The sequence below is a fragment of the Bactrocera tryoni genome, chromosome 4 (genome assembly GCF_016617805.1).
Source record: "Bactrocera tryoni isolate S06 chromosome 4, CSIRO_BtryS06_freeze2, whole genome shotgun sequence".
Lineage (NCBI taxonomy): Eukaryota > Metazoa > Arthropoda > Insecta > Diptera > Tephritidae > Bactrocera > Bactrocera tryoni.
The window spans coordinates 60,657,515-60,676,401 of record NC_052502.1 but is presented as its reverse complement, the minus strand read 5'-3'; the positions used below and the strand labels follow the sequence as shown (position 1 = coordinate 60,676,401).

Below are 18,887 nucleotides of genomic sequence, written 5' to 3'. Positions count from 1 at the left end.
GCGGTTGGACTCCGTTATATTTGAAAATTTAGTGTAAGTGAATTATTATTATTGATTGTGACTATATGTACCTGGTGTTACAAAGCGTTTTTATTGTTTCCTTTTTTTTAGATTCAACAATAGTGACTACCAAAAAATGAGCGTTCAAATTATCGATTGGTGATACGCGTTTACAGCAAGCATGTTTTACTTTCAGCGCTAAATTTTTGATCGCGGTTTTATGTGTATTGCAAAGCATTTTTATGGTTTTCTATATTTTATCTTTTTAGATTCGCCATTAGTGGATGGCATTAACAATGTATTGGTAGTGCCAGAATACGATTCAACACTTCCATGGGTGAAACAATTTACACTAAGTCCCAATTGTAAAGTTTGATACTGTTCCGAAGACTGTCATATGGAGGCTTTAAATAAATACCATCGACTTGCTTGAATTGGTGTTCTCCACACAGAATACACACGCCACATAAATTCATTGAATGAAACATGGAAGGAGGTGTAAACAAATAACTTGCACATTACATTTTTCGATACTCTCAGAAAAATGCAAAGTGGATTGAACATCAAATGGAAAAACTTTTTGTAGTTTTTGGTACAGCATTTGCGGACGTGAAATTAGCTATTGTAAGTGTAATGTTCACGAAAATTGTTTAACATTTGTTATTATTATATTTAAATTACTTACTTATAGTTCTAAATTAATTAATTTTAAATATTATTGTTAAATTATCTTGCATGTGCACAAATTGTGTGAATATTACGAATTAGAAAATTAATATATTTACAGCCCTATTCTCATGCCCTCACAAAAGTCACCAACCTCACTACAGTGATGTTTCTCACTATAGTGAGGGTTACCTTATTCTGGCGAAAATTCAAAAGCTCAAATGCTCACTATTATCACAAATATCTGTGACGTGTGAAAGCAGCCATCATAATACAAAACATCTGTGTTTGTTTTGTTTTACATCAATATTTGAAATTTTTTAAAAAAATATTTGAGTGTTATGGATGTTATGTTATAGCATGAAGGAACTGTTCTTTGTGTATGCGGCAATTGTTGAGGAGGGGGAATTAGGGGGTAGGAGGAAAATTTTGAAGCGTTTACGAGACAAAAACGATCCTTTTACTATGCAAGACACAACAATTATAAATACATTTCGATTCCCAAAATCGCTATGTAAAGTACTTATAGATAGGTGAATTGGTGCCGCATGATGTGCAGAAGTCGAGTATATCTTTTGATCTGCGTTTCCTGGCGTGTTTGTATTTTTACGGGCATGGCTCTTACCAAAAATTCGTTGGTAATAGTTATATGCTCTCTATGAGCCAGTCCTCTGTGTCTAGAGCTCTGCAATTTATTTCGAAATTAATTATGGATGTTAAGGGCAGTGAAATTTATTTCCCTTCAATCGCGCAGGATGTTTCAGATACAAAGAAGGAGTAAGATAAATAAATAAAAATAAATATAAATAAATAAATAAATTTTCTCTTAAAGATTTTGCATGAAATTTGGGATCAAGGGCACAATCGGCGCAATCGATTGTACCCATATTGGGATTGTTTCACCCTCAAGCACAGACGCATACATATCTTTATTATCCATTTGTGTTTTTGTTTGTTTGTTTTTATTACAACAGCTGTTTGACAACAAAAAGCTTTTTACCTCACGTGGTGACTTTTTTAAGCTTTTTTCTTATGAGGTTTGAGCAAGAATAGCCTCACAAAATATGCCTCACAAGAAATCTCTCAAATTTTTCCTCTCAACTCAGTTGAGAGGTTTTTTCAGAATAGGGCTGTTAGTATTGTAAGTTATACAAACAATACAAATTATATATAAGCCATATATAAGCTTTTTACCGAAAAAATAATGTTAATATAGTAAATGCTATCCATAAATGTAGCCAAACGGTTGATTGTTAAGGGGGTATTCTGGTCTAGAAGCATGAATTTCAGGTAATTTTTAAAGTGTCGTAAAAAAGGCAATTAATATTTTTAGTATCCATTTTTTTATTAGGTATTTGTTAATTTTAGAAGAGTACAGAAAAAATTAAAAACTAAAAAAAGTAAAAAATTTCAAAAATTATGACCTGATGAAGTGGGGGTCTCTAAAAATTTCCACGTGACCATACCCACGATTTCAACCCTCCTAGTTATGTGAAACCAAAACAAAAAAAAAAGATTATTAATCTAGAATAATGTCGCAATGGCCGGAACTACGGAAAAGTGGGAATAAATTTTTTTCACAAAGTGGCGACTGCCTGAAAAAAAGGTTTTTTGGATCACTATTTCGAATTTTTTTTAAATAATAAAAATAAAAATTTAGGCATGAGGCTACTTCCAACCATAGACAAGCCTATAAAGAAGACTTTGTAAAAATTTCAAGTAAATCGGTCCAGTAGAACTTGAGAAATCGTGGGTATCGTTCCGAAAAATTCTGTTTTGAGAAAAACGCGATTAAAGTTTCGTACAATTTTGCATGAATGCATGAATAGTAATATTTATAGCCAATTTGGACTTGCATATTTAATAATTTTATTTGATTTTTACATAATATACTATTCTAATAAATATTTTTGTATTATGTTTCTTAGTAATAGAAATTGAATTTATCACAACAATATATAAATATATCGTCTATCATATTAATCTTATTATCTGCTCATATGATTGCATGTATACGCATGTGCGCATTCAGAAATTCAAATCATGACTTTATCACTTATCAATATATTACATGTGCGCGGACTGATCTGCATGTTCAAATACATTCATTTATACTTATATGTACATATATTTGTATACACTTCCGAACAAATAATGCACAAGCATACAAACATACATATGCGTACACATGTGAATATGTCACCAACAAAAAATTGAAACATTGTTCTACAAAAACAATTGTCTCAAATAACAGAAGCATCACAAGTCAATATGGCAGCCAAATTGGCGAAGGACAAATGTAGTAAATTTTACAATAAAAACGATTTCATTCATACACGCAGGCGCAAATTCCACAAGCGACCTCGCTTCATTCATAAAAACAGACGCCGTAACATCTCCCCGAGCATGCCTTTGCCAACAAACGTCTTTTCGCGACAATGGCAAATGCTAAAAGTCATAAATTGAATAACTTTCTGATGCTTCTTCACAAAAAGATGCGAGAAAAGTGGCAACAACGCAGTTGTCGATTTATAATATTCATCTATTCTAAAATATTTTTCCGTGACTCGCAAAAATCTGCGTCAATATGTATTCACGCTCATACGTATACATACATACATATTTACGCAATTTTGTTGGCAAAGCTGTTACAGCGGCAAGGGAAGCGTTGACAATCGCCGGCCAGTCGTTTATTTTTTTCGTGTGTATTTTAATATTTGACAGATGTCGCTTGCAGTCTGTCGCGCTCAATGTGTTCAGCACTTGACTCTTTGACAAAACGCCAGTTTCGGCCATTGGTTGACCGACAACGGAGATGCGAAAGATGCGTGCGAAACTTGTTATTATGAATGTATGTACATATGTATGTGGCTCGCGTTTGCTTTCGTAAACATACAGACAAATGAGCCAAAGAAATACTTAATATATGTACATACTCATATGCCATAGAAATTCTATTGGTGCAAATATGGAAATGATAACGAAATAATGCGAACATGCATATTTCATGAAGCTTATCAATTTTCTTTGAAGAAATTATATATAAATATAACTTTTTTGAAATAATTAAAAAATTAAAAAATATAATTAAATTATTTTTTACCCAATTTTTCACGATTTTGTAAAAAAATTAAAATTTTTATAATTTTTCTGAAAAAAATGGCTCAGAGAATGTTTCTTTACATTCTTTGTGTGACTTTGTATATTTTTCTTCAAAGCATTTCTCTTTATTCATTCTCACATGATGGCAGCGAGAATGGTGAAATTCTGCATCGCATCTTATAAGTTCTGTTAGCCGTCCAATCGAACATCATACAGAATTCAATTTGCACCTTCTCTATGTCTTTATGTTCTCTGTCTGAGTATACATATAAGTATGTAATCTCGTCTGTCGCGACAGCACGAACGAATGCCCATGCAAAGAGCACGTATAGTATACATATATTATAAGAATACACGCGGAGTATATCTGTGTAAAATCTCATCTGTCGCGAGAATGGCTGAAAATGCTCACCCACAAAAGTGCCCAACGCGCCATAAGAAGTTTTCACTTCAAAAAATTTCGATTTTTTTAATTTCTAGACCAGAATACCCCCTTAAGCTTAGTATTAAGTTCTTTTTTATATGAAGTTTTTACATTTCTTGAGAGCTGGATCCTGAGCTAAGACATGAAATCAACAATTGTTTCTTGAGGGAAATTCAAAATAATCATTTAATTCATTCTACAAATTAAAATTTGTGCGTGTGTGGGGAGAAGAACCAGTGGGATTTGCTCTCTTATAGCCTACATATTTTCAGGAGAAAAACCCTTTTCCATCCGCTATCATGCTCAGAACGGTTTGTTTCGCAGTTAATCACATTATGGAGCTCAAGCCTTTGTAATTTCGAGAGTTGCAAGAAAAGTTTGTGGGGCTTTCGATGTGTGACTATCGAGATGTAGTTATCGGTCTGACATTCATTGAATACCTTTATAAGCCAACAACGTAAACCCGTGGCCCGTGTCAGCTGATACGACTTATCTTATGGGAGCGCCAATCTACGTGATCAGCGAAAAACGCTACTCCCTTCCTATTTGCCGTAGGAATCCACGGCATTTAGATTTTTGCCGTAGAAACGTGTCAGCTGATTGCTCTTTCACAACGCAGCTTTGCCAACCTCGATATACTGTAGTAATTATAAAAGTTGTCTTCAATATGTTTGAAATTTTCTTAAACTAACTCAAAATCAGAATCGAATGCTATTATTTATAAATATATAAACTATAAATATATAAACTATTTTTAATAGTTTGTTTTCAGTTTTGATATTTTATATTATGAAAAATTGTAATTGAAAACTTAGATGTGTACAAACTTATATGTGCGTATTGAGCAATGGCAACATTGTTCAAATGGAAACAAACAAAGATGACTGATTTGTACGGGCTCAACTTTTGACACATTTTGCTCGCTAAGTTCTGCAACTGAGGAAGGGAGTAGCGTTTTTCGTTGTTCCTGCTATAAGGAAGGTAACTGAGGAAGAGAGTAGCGTTTTTCGCTGATCACGCTATTACTTAACGTATGATCTTCGAAGTTAATACAGTACAGCGTGTAGGATGTCGTACTACTGCTAAACTGTTCCATCCTACACAAATTTAGTTTTAGAAAATCCCAAACAGCATAAAAGTTAGTGTGCGTAGAGATGCGCACTGCAACTCAAATCCTGCTTTATCTTTGATCTTTTTTGCCAAGTTATTTATTTCTCGCTAGAGATATCCTAGAATATCTTTGTGTTGTTACACTTGGGGCTCCCGACCTGTAACCTGTATTATTTGAGAAGATAACTTTCGAGGGTAACGTGGTATAGGTTCATTAGGGCAACATATTATAAAATGGGTTTTATGACGAGTGGGATGTTCTCCAAGAGTTCCGCCTTCAGTAGGAGCAAACTGTTCAGCTGAAATATTGCTGATACGAGTTGCAACTCTGCACGATTGAATTGAAGTTAAAAACCAGCTCTGGTTTGGCATTACGAATTACAACTAACAGCCTCATTCACATGCTCTCGCAAAAATCACCACCCTCACTACTGTGAGGTTTTCCTTATGCCGACGTAAATTCAAAAGCTCAAATGCTCACAATTTCTTCACAAATTTGTGTTGTCTGAAAGCATACACAGCCTCACATGACAAAATCGGTTGTGTTTGTTTTGTTTATTTCAATATTTTTAAAGAAATTTGCAATTATTGTTTTGAAATAGATTGGAGGAACTCTTCTTTGTTAATGGATATCCCGGGTCTTGTCATGACTGTGGTATTCGCACCATGATTCGTGGTTATTAGGTAACCACAGGTGTTAACACCTGTCGCGGGACCTTTAAATGCAAGGGAAGTGTGTTGCAACAAGTTGCACGCCAAAGCCCGCATACCATCCCATCGAATTCGCAGAATATCCTAATTTGAGGTACTAGAATTAAAGAACGATATATCTTGTCTTTGTAATAGAAATATTTCCAAAGGCGTTATCTATCGATAAGTGCTTTTCTATTACTATAAATATGTAACTTACGGTTTTTGTACAGTTTACTTCCTTCTAAAGCTTAGTATCCAGCTCTCAAGGAATGTAAAAACGTCATATAAAAAAACGCTTAAGAAATGGCGTCTAGTACTAATTTTTAATAAATTTTTTAAATAGAATGCGTATTTGGCAATTCTGGTTTTGCGAGGAAACATGAAATTAACAATTGTTTCTTGAAGAAGATTCAATATAATTATTAAATTCATTCTACAATTAGTTAAATCATTATTATAAGATATAGTTCATTTTGAAATTTTGTATAAAACTTACCAATCTTCATCCATATTCCTTAAATCGCTATGAAAATATTTATATACTTACACACATAAGTATATTTTTCTTTGTTTATTTTCTCTTGCTCTTCTAATATGGATCATTCACAATGCGTAACCAGCTGTCAAAATTACTTGACTACAGCTCAAGAAATAAGGAATTTTTTTCTTCAGCAATAACTTAAGAGCTGGATACGGACCTTTAATATGAATATAAAGTCACATACTTATGTATGTTTAAATAATTCAGTTATATTATTATAAACAAACATTTAATAATAGCATTCTCAAGAGTCTGATGAATTTTTCATATGAAATTAAGTAATCCTAATTATTATAAATACACATATTATACAAGACAATACGATACAAACACAAAAAAACATATATTCAACATTTAACAATACAACATATTGACCTAATAATAGAACTTGCATATAAACACGTGCATTAAATTGTACGCTCATTCGTTCGTTGTTCGTGGTTGTGCACGGTTGATTTTTTCATATCGAGCGCACATATACGTACTCGCTGCATAACTTCTCGTTACGTGGTGTACGCGCAATTTAACCTAGCTTTGACATTTTGAGCTTCAATTCGTTACACTTTCCACGTGTTTTTATACTTTTCATTATAAAGTTAAATCCACAATTTAATTGGGTAAGAACGTAAATTCTTTCGCAATGCCCCCTGGGGCCAACAGGCTGGGGGATAATAGGTTTGCACCATTATTCCCGGGTCCTAAGAACAAGAGAAAAAAAACAGAAAATTCAACGCTGGAATTCTTCCCGGAATGACCTATTTCTAAGAAGGATGATCCCAAGTACCTCGTAATCAAATCACAGGACGCCAGAAAACATATTGCATCCACTTGTTGCTTTGTAGTACAAAAAGGTATTCAGGCCATAAGCAAAGACATTAATAAAATCACATCGCTTCGTGACGGCAGCCTACTTCTTTTGGTCAAGAACAAAAAAATAGCTGACAAATTTTTACAAACCAAACATCTTCCCGGAGCTGGTGCTGTTTAGATATCTCTTCACAACTCTCTGAACTCAATAAAGGGTACAATTTACGCTCCATTTATCTGTCAGCTTGCTATTGACGAAATAATTGATGGTCTAAAAGATCAAGGAGTATCCGATGTTCATAAATTTACCAACATAAACAATGGTGATCGTGTACCTACTGGTGCTTTATTATTAACTTTTGACAAATATACTCTACCTAGTCGTATTTAAGTTGCCTGGTGTACCCTTGATATCCGTCCCTACTATCCTAATCCCATGCGCTGCAAGAATTGTCAGTTGCTGGGTCATACTGCTAAGCGATGTAATAAGACCCCATCTTGTGCTATCTGCAACCTACCCCCAAATCATAACCCTCCCACTGAATGCTCTAAAGTCAAATGTGCTAACTGCGATGGTGAACACCCTTCTTCCTTTAACGCCTGTCCAAAATTTGTTCAGTATAAAGAGATACTTAGAATTAAAACTATCCACAAGTGTTCGATGCGTGAAGCCATCAATTTATACAAATCTCTAATGTCTTCTACTCCCTCACCATTCTCTTATGCTATTGTAACAGCTTCCTACAACAATACTACCTCAAAAAAATACATCAACATCGAAAAAACTTCAAACACTAATGATTCTAATGACAACATTAAAGCTACAACTTCAAACAAAAATGCTTCATCCCCTACCAACGTACACTCAATCCATAATGATTGCCCCGAAACCCTTTCTCCCTCCGTTTCTTCCCTATACAATTCTCCTTCTCCATCCTTCTCACCCCTTTCCACAGCTACTTCTCCTACCACTATAACCCGTTCCACAACTTCACCTGTACCCTCCTGCCATCCACAATCACATACCCAAGTATCCATAGATACATAATTCTAGATATTAAATTCCAATTAAAACTTACATTTTTCATACATATATACTTTAATTTTCTTTATTTTTTTATGTTAACTTTTCTTCAATGTAATATTAACGGATACATTAATAACTACTTTGAACTTGAAATTTTAATTAAAAAATATAACCCCCCTGTGTTTTAATATTATTAAACGAAATACATATTGCAAACAATATATCAGCTCATACTCCAAAAGCCTATGCTGGTCACTTTTATAACCTTCCTTCCGTCACATCAAGCAAACAAGGTATTGCAACCCTGATTAAGAGAAGTATACCGCATAATATTCTCCCAATATCTCCTTCGAATATCTCTTACGTTGCCATCGAAATTTCCTCCCCCCAAAAAATCATAATCACCTGTGCATATTCCCCTCCTCACCAAACTTTTACTTCAGCAGACTTCTTTAACCTTTTCCCTTCTGGCTCGACTCCTTTTTTACTGGCTGGTGACTTCAATGCCTGGTGCCTTCTTTGGGGTTCTTCCTCAACTAATTCCAGGGGCCGCATTATTGAGGTTGCTGTCCTCTGTTCGGACTGTGTTGTCCTTAATGATGGTTCCCCTACCCATTTCTCCACTCATTCCACCTTCACCCATATAGATCTTACATACAATTTGTTCCACTTCACTCTCTCCCAAAGTTGTTTGGCATTGTATAGATAATTTGCATGGTGGCAATCATTTTCTTATCATAGCCAAAATCTCCTCCCATAATTCCAATTTCTTCAAACCCAGAATATTTTTCAACACTGATTCAGCTGATTGGCCCAAATTTCAAGAATTTTGTTTACGTTACTCAGACACCCTCCCTTCAGAATCAGAAGATTATAAGATCTGCTGCCAATCAATCTATATCACAAACCTCTCCTAAACCTCATAATCGTAACCTCCTTGGAGGGATAGTGAGCTATCTTCTCTCAGACTGCATAAGCAACAAACATGGCATCATTTCAAACAAAATCGTTCGTCATCAAACCTTGTTGCTTATAAAAAAGCTAATGCCATTTTCAGAAGAAAAGCGAAGCAAGCAAAAGTTAAATCTTTCCAGACATTTACCAGCAGCATTAATTCCTCTTCTGACCCTAAAATGATTTGGTCAAATATAAGATGACTGTCTGGCAATATTTCTTTCTCTCCTATTCCCTCACTCAACTCCTCTCAAGGCAATCTACTATATCCACAGGATATAGCTTTAGAATTCGCCAAATTTTTCTCGTCAAACTCTTCTGATTATAATTTCTCCTCTGAATACTCGTCTAATAAGCACTCTTTACTTGCCTATAACTACGTTTCATCTGCTTTAACCCCTTCAGCCGAATATCTCGACTCAGATATATCTTTAATAGAACTCAATATAGCTCTTTCTGCGGTTAAAGGTAAAACGCCTGGGTTAGATAAAGTTTCCTATCCCATCATCAAACATCTTCCTTCTCATCTCCTCAAGCGACTTATCAACCATTACAACAATATTTATCGAACTGCCACCATACCCCAAATCTGGAAAACCAGTGCAATCATTCCTATTCTAAAACCTGGCAAACCTCCGTGCGAAGTTACCAGCTATCGTCCTATTTCCCTTCTACCCTGTTTAGGAAAACTTTTAGAAAAAATTGTTGCTACTAGACTCTCTTGGTTTCTCCATTTCAATAAACTCATTCATTCAAATCAGGTTGCATTCAAAAAAGGACAAAGCACTATCGACGCTGTTTTACACCTTGACCACTTCATATGTGACGCTTTATCTAATAAAAATCACGTTTAACTTCTTTCGCTTGATTTTGAAAAAGGGTTTGATCGCGGGACATACATGTAGTTTTAAGACAATTAATCAAATGGAAGGTTGGCCCCCGTATATTTAGTTTTGTTAAATCCTTTCTCTCTAAACGTAAAATCAAAGTTCTTATTTCTGGCACAGCTTCACCTACTCTTCCTTTGGATAACGGCACTCCTCAGGGATCACCGCTATCAGTTATTCTGTTCACCATAGCATTTGATGAAATCAGCTCTATCCTTTCTTCCTTCCCTAATATTCAGCATCAATTATATGCTGATGATCTTCTTCTATTTTCAAAATCTTCTGACCTTAGTTCTATATTCTCTACCTTTGAAGAAATCCTTTCTAAACTATCCATATGGTCCCTTTCCGCAGGCGCATCAATATCGTACTTAAAATCCAGTTTACTCCACATTTGTAAAAAACATAATTGTCATTTTCCACCGATTTCATTCAACAATGTAAATATTTCATGTTCTCCTACACTTAATTTTGTGAAATTGTGAACACTCTGAAACATGGCAGTTGGAGATTTGTATTCACGGACGGTTCAAAAAAATCCTAACCTCTTTTGCGGTTATTAGCGAGAAAGGAAAGCCAATTTCATACGGACTGCTTTTCCCCTTTTGTTCGATATTCGTTGCTGAAGCCACTGCGATTTTCCATGCTGTTCTACATGCCACAAAAAGCCCGGGAAAATATGTAATATGCACCGACAGCTTATCATGTTTCCAAGCCATTCAAAATTGCAACAACCACACTAACATCATCATTTCAATTAGAGAATATCTTATTATATATGAAAATAAAATTAAGATAATGTGGGTTTCAAACCACACTGGGTTATCCGGAAATAATTACGCTGATGTATTAGCAAAGAATGCATCCAACACGCCCACAATTACATTCAGTTTCTTTATGAAATCTGATATATTCCGACTCATACACCAAAATAGGCTCTCTAAATTGGCACTTGATTGGGTCTCATATAACCACCATTATTCAATAGTTAACACAGCCAGAATCAAACCGCTATACCCATCAACAGTTGCAACTAATTTTATAACACCATACATTCGCCTACGGTTTGGACATACTATACTGACGCATGCTCACCTCCTCGGAAGAAACAGTACCAACTGCTGTCCGTTTTGTAACTCAACAACAACTGTGCTTCATATATTAGAATTTTGTCCACCACTGAAAGATAAGAGAGATTGCCACTTCAACACAGATCCGATTTCCCTCCTTTCCAACGCTACGGAAGAAAATACCATCTATCGTTTTCTTAAAGAATGTGATCTATTGAGGAGAATTTAATCCAACACATTTATTCAACGGACAGCTGAAAGCCTCTGAAGCTAGCGCTGCTTCTTTTTTATGTTGTACATATGTTATTAACATTGTATAAGCTTTTATAAATAAATAAAAAAAAAAAAAATTGTACGCTTAAAAACAGGGTATCGAATGGCAATACAACATTGGAATCTAAGCGTGCTCAACAAAATCCACAAAGAGGGAGACCCGGTAATCTGCGCCAACACATCGCAAATAAGGTTCTTACGAGCGTACTATGTGAAAGAGTGAAGCCCACGTTCAAAATACAAATCTTGGAAAACACCCGTGAAAGTACACAAGAATCGACACACACCATCTCTTTGTCGAATTTAAAGCTGGTTTGACAGCACGAAAAGAGCTACCTTTATGCTGCTATGTCTGAATTTGGTATTCCCGCGAAACTAATATGGCTGTGTAAACTTACGTAGAGCAATATTACAAAGCAGCATTTCCGAGCCGTCCGATACCAAACGAGGTTTTAGATAAAGGGACTACCTTTCGTGCGACTTTTTCAATCTACTGTTAGAGAAAATAATTCGAGCTGCAGAGCTAAAGGCACAATCTTTTGTATGAGTGTACAGCTGCAGACGTACGCCGATGATATTGATATCATTGGCCTCAACAACCACGCCGTTTGTTCTGGAAAATTGAACAAAGGGCGTGACACTAATAATCTTTAGATAAAAGCCTATAACTCAGAAACTTTACCAATTTCAACCAAATTTGATTTGCGATTTTACTCAAATATTCTTAACACACGCAGGCGAAGTCAGATGACAACCTCGCCCTTCCCATATGACACACTTTCTAATTTTATCTGACTCTTTAACTCTATAGGATACAAATCAAAAATCAACACAACTATCAGAATTTCTATTTTTCTATTCTATTTACTATTTTTCCCAAAATTTTGACTCCCATATACCTAATACATATATTTTTCAACTTCCGGTTCATTTTACCGCATATAAATGAATGAAATCAGGACAATACTTCCTCTAGTGTGCATGAAATAAATATACGGATTTCCAAACATCATCTTTCACTTTATACCTTTTATTCCATATCGGTCAATCTGTGTATCAGATACACGGATTTTCTAAACATCCTCTTTCACTTTATATGTTATATACCTTATGGGTTGTCGTTTTTGTTGCTAAGAATTCTGCCGAGTTGGCAGTCTTTGACCGAATAAAAAATCCAGGTCCGTTCCGGTTACGTAGACCCAACTAAAACTGAATAAAATCGGGTCAAAATATTCCTTAGCCCCCATTTACTCTTTATAAGAAATTTATAGGAATTATACTATGTAAGAATTTCAAGCTTCGTATGTATCTTTCAACATATAAGATCTCTTAGCAAAATTAAGTTAAAGTGCATTATTGGAAATAAATACTTCAGGGGGATTCTCGTGATCTTGCAAAACATACACAGAAAATATTTCAATGGCTATAAAATATGTCGGACCAATTCAATGGGAAACTAGTGGCAGAACTATCGAAGGTTAGAATGATATTGATATTGAAAATTTATTGTAGGTGAATAATTTTTTAGGACTCCAGTGAGTCCTGCACCAGATTTCGAAATAGAAATTTTAGAAGAAGAGAATTCTCCTGCTACGCCCTAAAATGCCGCACCTTCTATCGCACCAATTTCTATCCCCCTATCAACATTCCAACGGTCAACTCGGCCACCGAAATCTTAGAATGAACAATTGGCGGCTTGATTTTTTAAACAAGAAAATTCAGAAAAAAAATAGATATAGAATTAAAAAAAAATAGAAAGAGATGAAAAATATAAATTAATACATTTTGAAATTAAGGGGTCAGTAGGGTAATCTTTTTTAAATTTTTTTTTGCATTTTCTGTTCCCTTATACCCTTAAAATTAATGTAGAAACCCACTTTACCATTGGAAAGTTTCTAAAAAGGCCCAAAAATAATAATACCGCTCGACGTACACCTGGCGGTTGAAACGCGTTTTTCTCAAAACACACTTTTTTAAACTGGCAGACGTGATTCTGGTCGAACTACTCAAACGATTTGCTTGAACGCCTGGTTATCGTCCCTACCAGATTAGATAAAGTCCAGCACCATCAGTGTTGAGAAATTCGTCAACGGCTATAATGAATACATATGTAAGAACACCGTACTCGCGTACACTCGTTATAGTTGACAGTCAAGTCAAACAATTGAAATATAGAACTTTATTAAAATATATGAAAATATGACAGTTTATGCATTTTTTATAAAACGTTCTCAAGCACTGCGTACTCGCTATTTTACGCTGTTCACTCGCTGACGGTTGCTTTTTGACTGTGTCCTTTTGGTTGCTGTCACTTGCTTCATTTCATTTGATACTTGTTGGGCAACAGAGTTGCCATCGCTTACAGTCGGCTTTCCTAACCCAATGTGGCGCCCTCGCTCATGGTGCTCTCATCTTCGTCGTCCATGTCTGGATCATCTGGTGGTAACATGCACCAAGTTTTAAGTCGATCTGATGCAAATACGGCTTTATATTGATGTTGTGTTCGTTCGGCATGAGGTAAGTCTCACATAACGACCATTTGGCAGTACTTTGGTGATGATGAACGGTCCTCTGAATCGTGGTTCTAATTTACGTGATGTACTAGAGCTTATTGGTTCGTTTGTAGTCAATACGAGATCACCTTCAATGTACGTCTTCGGTTGATTATGCTTTGCGTCGTATAGCTTCTTGGCTTGTGCTCTTACGTCGTTTATTCGTTGAGCGGTGTCGACTCGTAGTTGTTGCAGGTCGGTGTCGTTTATCAGGTCACCATCATCGTCTTGAAGTGCCTGGATAAGTTGATTCTGCAGGATGTCTCGTGGCACGTACCCATAAAGTAGTCGGAATGGTGTACAACCTGTGGTTTTATTCGGGATGGTATTAATGCTCCATTGTTTTTGACGTAATTTGTCGTCCCATCGTCTTTCGTCATCAGTAGAAGATAATAGCGTGGATAGGATGATGCGGTTAGCTCGTTCAGCGTTTCCGTTAGCGCGTGGCGTCCGCACTGCGTTTAGAATATGTTTGACGTTGTTTTCATTGTAAAACTTTTGGAACGCTTTTGAAGTGAACGCCGTTCCTCGGTCGGATATGATACGTTCAGGCATTCCCAGATAGCAAGTAATCTCTAGCAATACCGGGATTACATGGTTTGTTGCGGTACTCTTGACTGCTCGTAGGATTGTGAATTTGGTAAATGAATCTTCAATTACCAATACATGCTCGTTGCGTTTTGGACTTTTTGGGAACGGACCCAAATGATCAATGTGTATTGTCGTAAACGGTATTGGTTTAAAGATGTCGTAGTGATATCGACCCTCCTGTCGTCCGCCAGGGGTTTTATTTAAAGCACAACCCACACATGAGTTGATGTAGCTCTTTACGTAATTGCACATTCGAGGAAAGCAGAAGAGATTGAGAATTCGTTTTATTGTTTTGTCAACGCCCATATGACCTGCCTTATCGTGACATTCGTGGAGTATTTGGAAACTTAACTGCTTCGGAACAACCCATAGTAGTCTGTTGTCGTATTTTCGATATAAGCGTCCCAGTTCAACAACGTAGACGGGATATTCTGGTTTCACCTCATTCTATATTTCGTTAACGATGTTTCTTATTTTCTCGTCTTGTAGCTGAACACTAAACAACCAATCTGCCTTGTCGATAATTATCTTGGAGATTTTGGGATCAGCGGTATCTACTTCGTTTGCCTCTTGGTAAGGTGCACGGCTCAACGCATCGACATGGACCATACGAGCTCCTGGTCGATGTTGAATTTCAATGTCGAATTCTTGGATTCTTAACCACCATCAAGCAATGCGTGGTATGAGCTCTCGTTTCTCCATTGTTGTTCGTAAAGCGTTGCAATCGGTGATAACTTTGATCTTCTTTCTGTATACGTAGTATTTGAATCTTTCCAATGATTCCACAGTCGCTAATGCTTCGAGTTCATAGCTATGGAAACGTTTTTCGTTTTCTGTAGTGGAGCGACTAAAGTATGAGATCGGGTGCAGTTCTCCCTTCTCGACTTGCAACAAAACGTTTGATAGAGCTTGGGTCTGTATGTAGTTCGTGTTCGGCTTCGATGCGGTAGCTGACCATGATTGGTTTCGATGATAATGCGGTCTTGAGTTCGTTGTCTCCATGTGAATGCGGTGTCGTTGCGTAGCAATTTGCGTAACGGCTCAGAAATAATGGAATAACCAGCGACGAATTTTCGGACCTAAGAATTTGCGTACTCAGTGACATTTCCCGGCTGTGGAAATTTTACGATAGCGTTGGTTTTGACGTTGCCCGGTTACCTTCAGGAGTTAGCTGATGTCCCAAAAATGTTATTGTTTGCGTGAACAACTCACATTTGTAAACGTTCAATGTGAGTCTACAGGTGCATAGTACTTGGAATATACGAAAAAGCTTTGTATACATTTCGACGAAAGAATTGCTGCCAATTAGGAGTTATCCATATAATGCAGCATGTCGCCCGTCTCCACTCGTCTTTGGATTTCTGCCATGAGTCTATTAAACACAGCTGGTGCATTCTTTAGATCAAACGGCATGCGTTTGAATTCATATAGGCCGTCCGTTTTGATAAAAGCAGTGTATTTCCGACTATCGGGTGCCATTTCGATCTGATATTAGCCACTATTCAAATCGAGTGACGAAAAGTATAGGAAACGTTTTGCTTCATGTAGCCGTTTTTCAATATTCGGGACTGGAAAATTTAGCTTGCCAGAAGACTTTGCATCTTATTTCGTTCTGCTTCAATGCTGAAATTGGACATTAGTTTTTAAAAATTGCTCTCAGTTATTACCGTCGTCTGCTTCCGAATATTGTTCGACCATTTTCAACTTACAGCGTAATGTTTGCATTGATGATAACATCTTGACCTATTAAAACGTCTTGTTCTAGTAACTCGTCATCAGCGAAGTAGGCTTGCCGTCGGTGGCGTCGGTGGCATTCGTCAAGGTTGGTTGCACCAAGTCGTCGTAACGCTACTGTCGTCTTTCCACAATTTGCTCCGTTTGGATGAACTTTGTTACACGTTGTACAGTGATGTCGTTTCTGCGGCAATGGACATTTGTTGGAGAAATTTCCAGGTGCGTTGCAATTGTAGCATTTCAATTGTGCTTTAAATTCATCATTTTGTTTCGTTGACTCAGTATGTTTTTCGTTATTGTTGTATCGCTTGTTTGTTTGATATACTTGTGGCTCACTTAGCTCTCCGCGATTAATGAAATAATCCTCGATGGCGTCTCTCATCTGTTTCATTGTTGTAAACTTCATTGCTGAAATGCTTTGTAGGAGTTCCCTATGTTTTAATACAGCTCTTGCATAGCGTATAATGGCTGCCTCACTCAGTTTGTAACGTTTACCTAGGGCCACCACTCGAAAACAATATTCTTTTATGATTTCTTTTGGCTTCCTCGTTGCATTGGCCATCACGAAATGAATTTCCGCCTCGTCTCGGTCTGAACCAAATTCGTGTCGTAACGCATTAGCAAAATTTTCCCAAGTTGTGTGTAATGTGGGTGATGCATCCAACCACATACGTGCAACTCCTCTTAGTCGTGTATAAATAGCCAACAATAAGAATTTCTCGTCCCATCTATATGCTTCAACTACTCGATCGACTCTGTCAATAAATTGCTCTACCGTAATGATTGCGTTATTCGTTGGATCAAATTCCGGCAGGGTATTTGCAATTTCTTTTACTAACGCGTGTCGCATATTCCCGTTCGTTGAATATTCCCGTTCGCAGAAATAATTCCGTTGCTTTGAATGCGTGTTGTAACGTTGTTGTTAGTTGCCACCGTGCTGTCGTCGTTCGATGAAATAGCGTCAGTGGCATCACTTTGAACGCCTGCGCCGCCGTTTACTGCGACTGTGCTATCGTTTCTAGCTGCGTTTTGTACCGTTTGAACCTCTTGCGTGCTGGCTGTACCAGTGCCGTTATTTTGTGCTTGTAATAGCTGTACTATCATTTCACGTAACTGCTGCATCTCCTGCTGCAGTTGTGCCACCGTTGATATCTCGGATGACTCCTCCGTAACGTTGATTTCTTGGATGTCCACCTAGTCGGACTCCTCATATGCGTTAAGACGTTGCAACAACTGATCTCGCGTGCCAGTCGTCGCTAATTGCATTTTTTATAAAACGTTCTCAAACACTGCGTACTCGCTATTTTACGTTGTTCACTCGCTGACGTTTGCTTTTTGATTGTGTCCCTTTGGTTGCTGCCACCTGCTTCATTTCATTTGACACTTGTTGGGCAACAGAGTTGCCATCGCTTACACATATATATACGTGTGAAATAATAATATGAAATTCAAATATTAACTAATTGTTGTTAACATACATTCTCCCACATCATTGTAAATTTCACCAATATATTCGTCAAGTTTTGTCTTATCTTCAGGCATTGGTAAATCGTTCACATTTTACACCCATTCCGCCAACGGACTCGTCACAATGCCATGACTATTTGTACCATTCATACCCATGAATGTCTTAAAAGCCTCCGCGTTCGTAAACTAAAGGCAAACACTTGAATATATGTTAAACAATTTTCTGAAACATTACACTACAGCAGCTACTTGTCCGCAAATACTGTACAAAAAGTTGGTCCATTTGTTAGTCAAATTGTTCACCCAACATTTTGCGATACAATTTTTGTTCTGGATTGAAGTGATTGGAAAAACTGTTCTTTGTTTATACATGGCCATTAAATGAACATTTAACATCAAGAATGATAGAGAAAGAGATTACGCAATGCGCATGTTTGTTTTCAGTCAGCTGTTCTTGCTGACGTCACGGTTGACTTAGTATTCGCCCGCGCTTTTGAATGTGAATTCGAATTGTATTTTCGCGTGTAGTATTAATTGTGAAATTTTATATTTTTTAAAATGAGTTGCGCAGCGTCTGTTAAAAATAGTGCTACGAAAGAAGATTTTTCCATTTCCTTTAAACAGTACTAAAACAGTGGATTCATTTCTGTGCACTTCGCGCCAGAAGCCTTCGGAAGAAATTTGCAGTTTGAAATGGGTAATTATAGCATTTTGATTACAATAATTTTACTTTTATAACCAAACTCTCTTGCAGGTTTAAGTTCGCGGAGTCTAACGAAGGTGCTACCTACCGCTTTTCTCACGTTAACCAGATTAACTCCTGCAGAAGCTAATGAACGGCAGAAAAGGATGAAGTCTCGTTTAAACAAGGACGTTTTAGAAAATTTGCTTGGCGTAATCAGGTTAAAAGGCGGTCTTCGCGATTACCCTGACAGGAAGGAGCTCAAGTATAGGCTGCGTTCCTATATACTTGGTCACAACGAAGGACC

At 36.8% G+C, this 18,887-nt stretch overlaps 1 pseudogene; it reads right to left on the bottom strand.

The window, feature by feature from the left end:
- Positions 1 to 13,594: 13,594 nt before the first annotated feature.
- LOC120774636 overlaps positions 13,595 to 18,887 on the bottom strand; it is a 77,056-nt pseudogene continuing 71,763 nt past the window's right edge.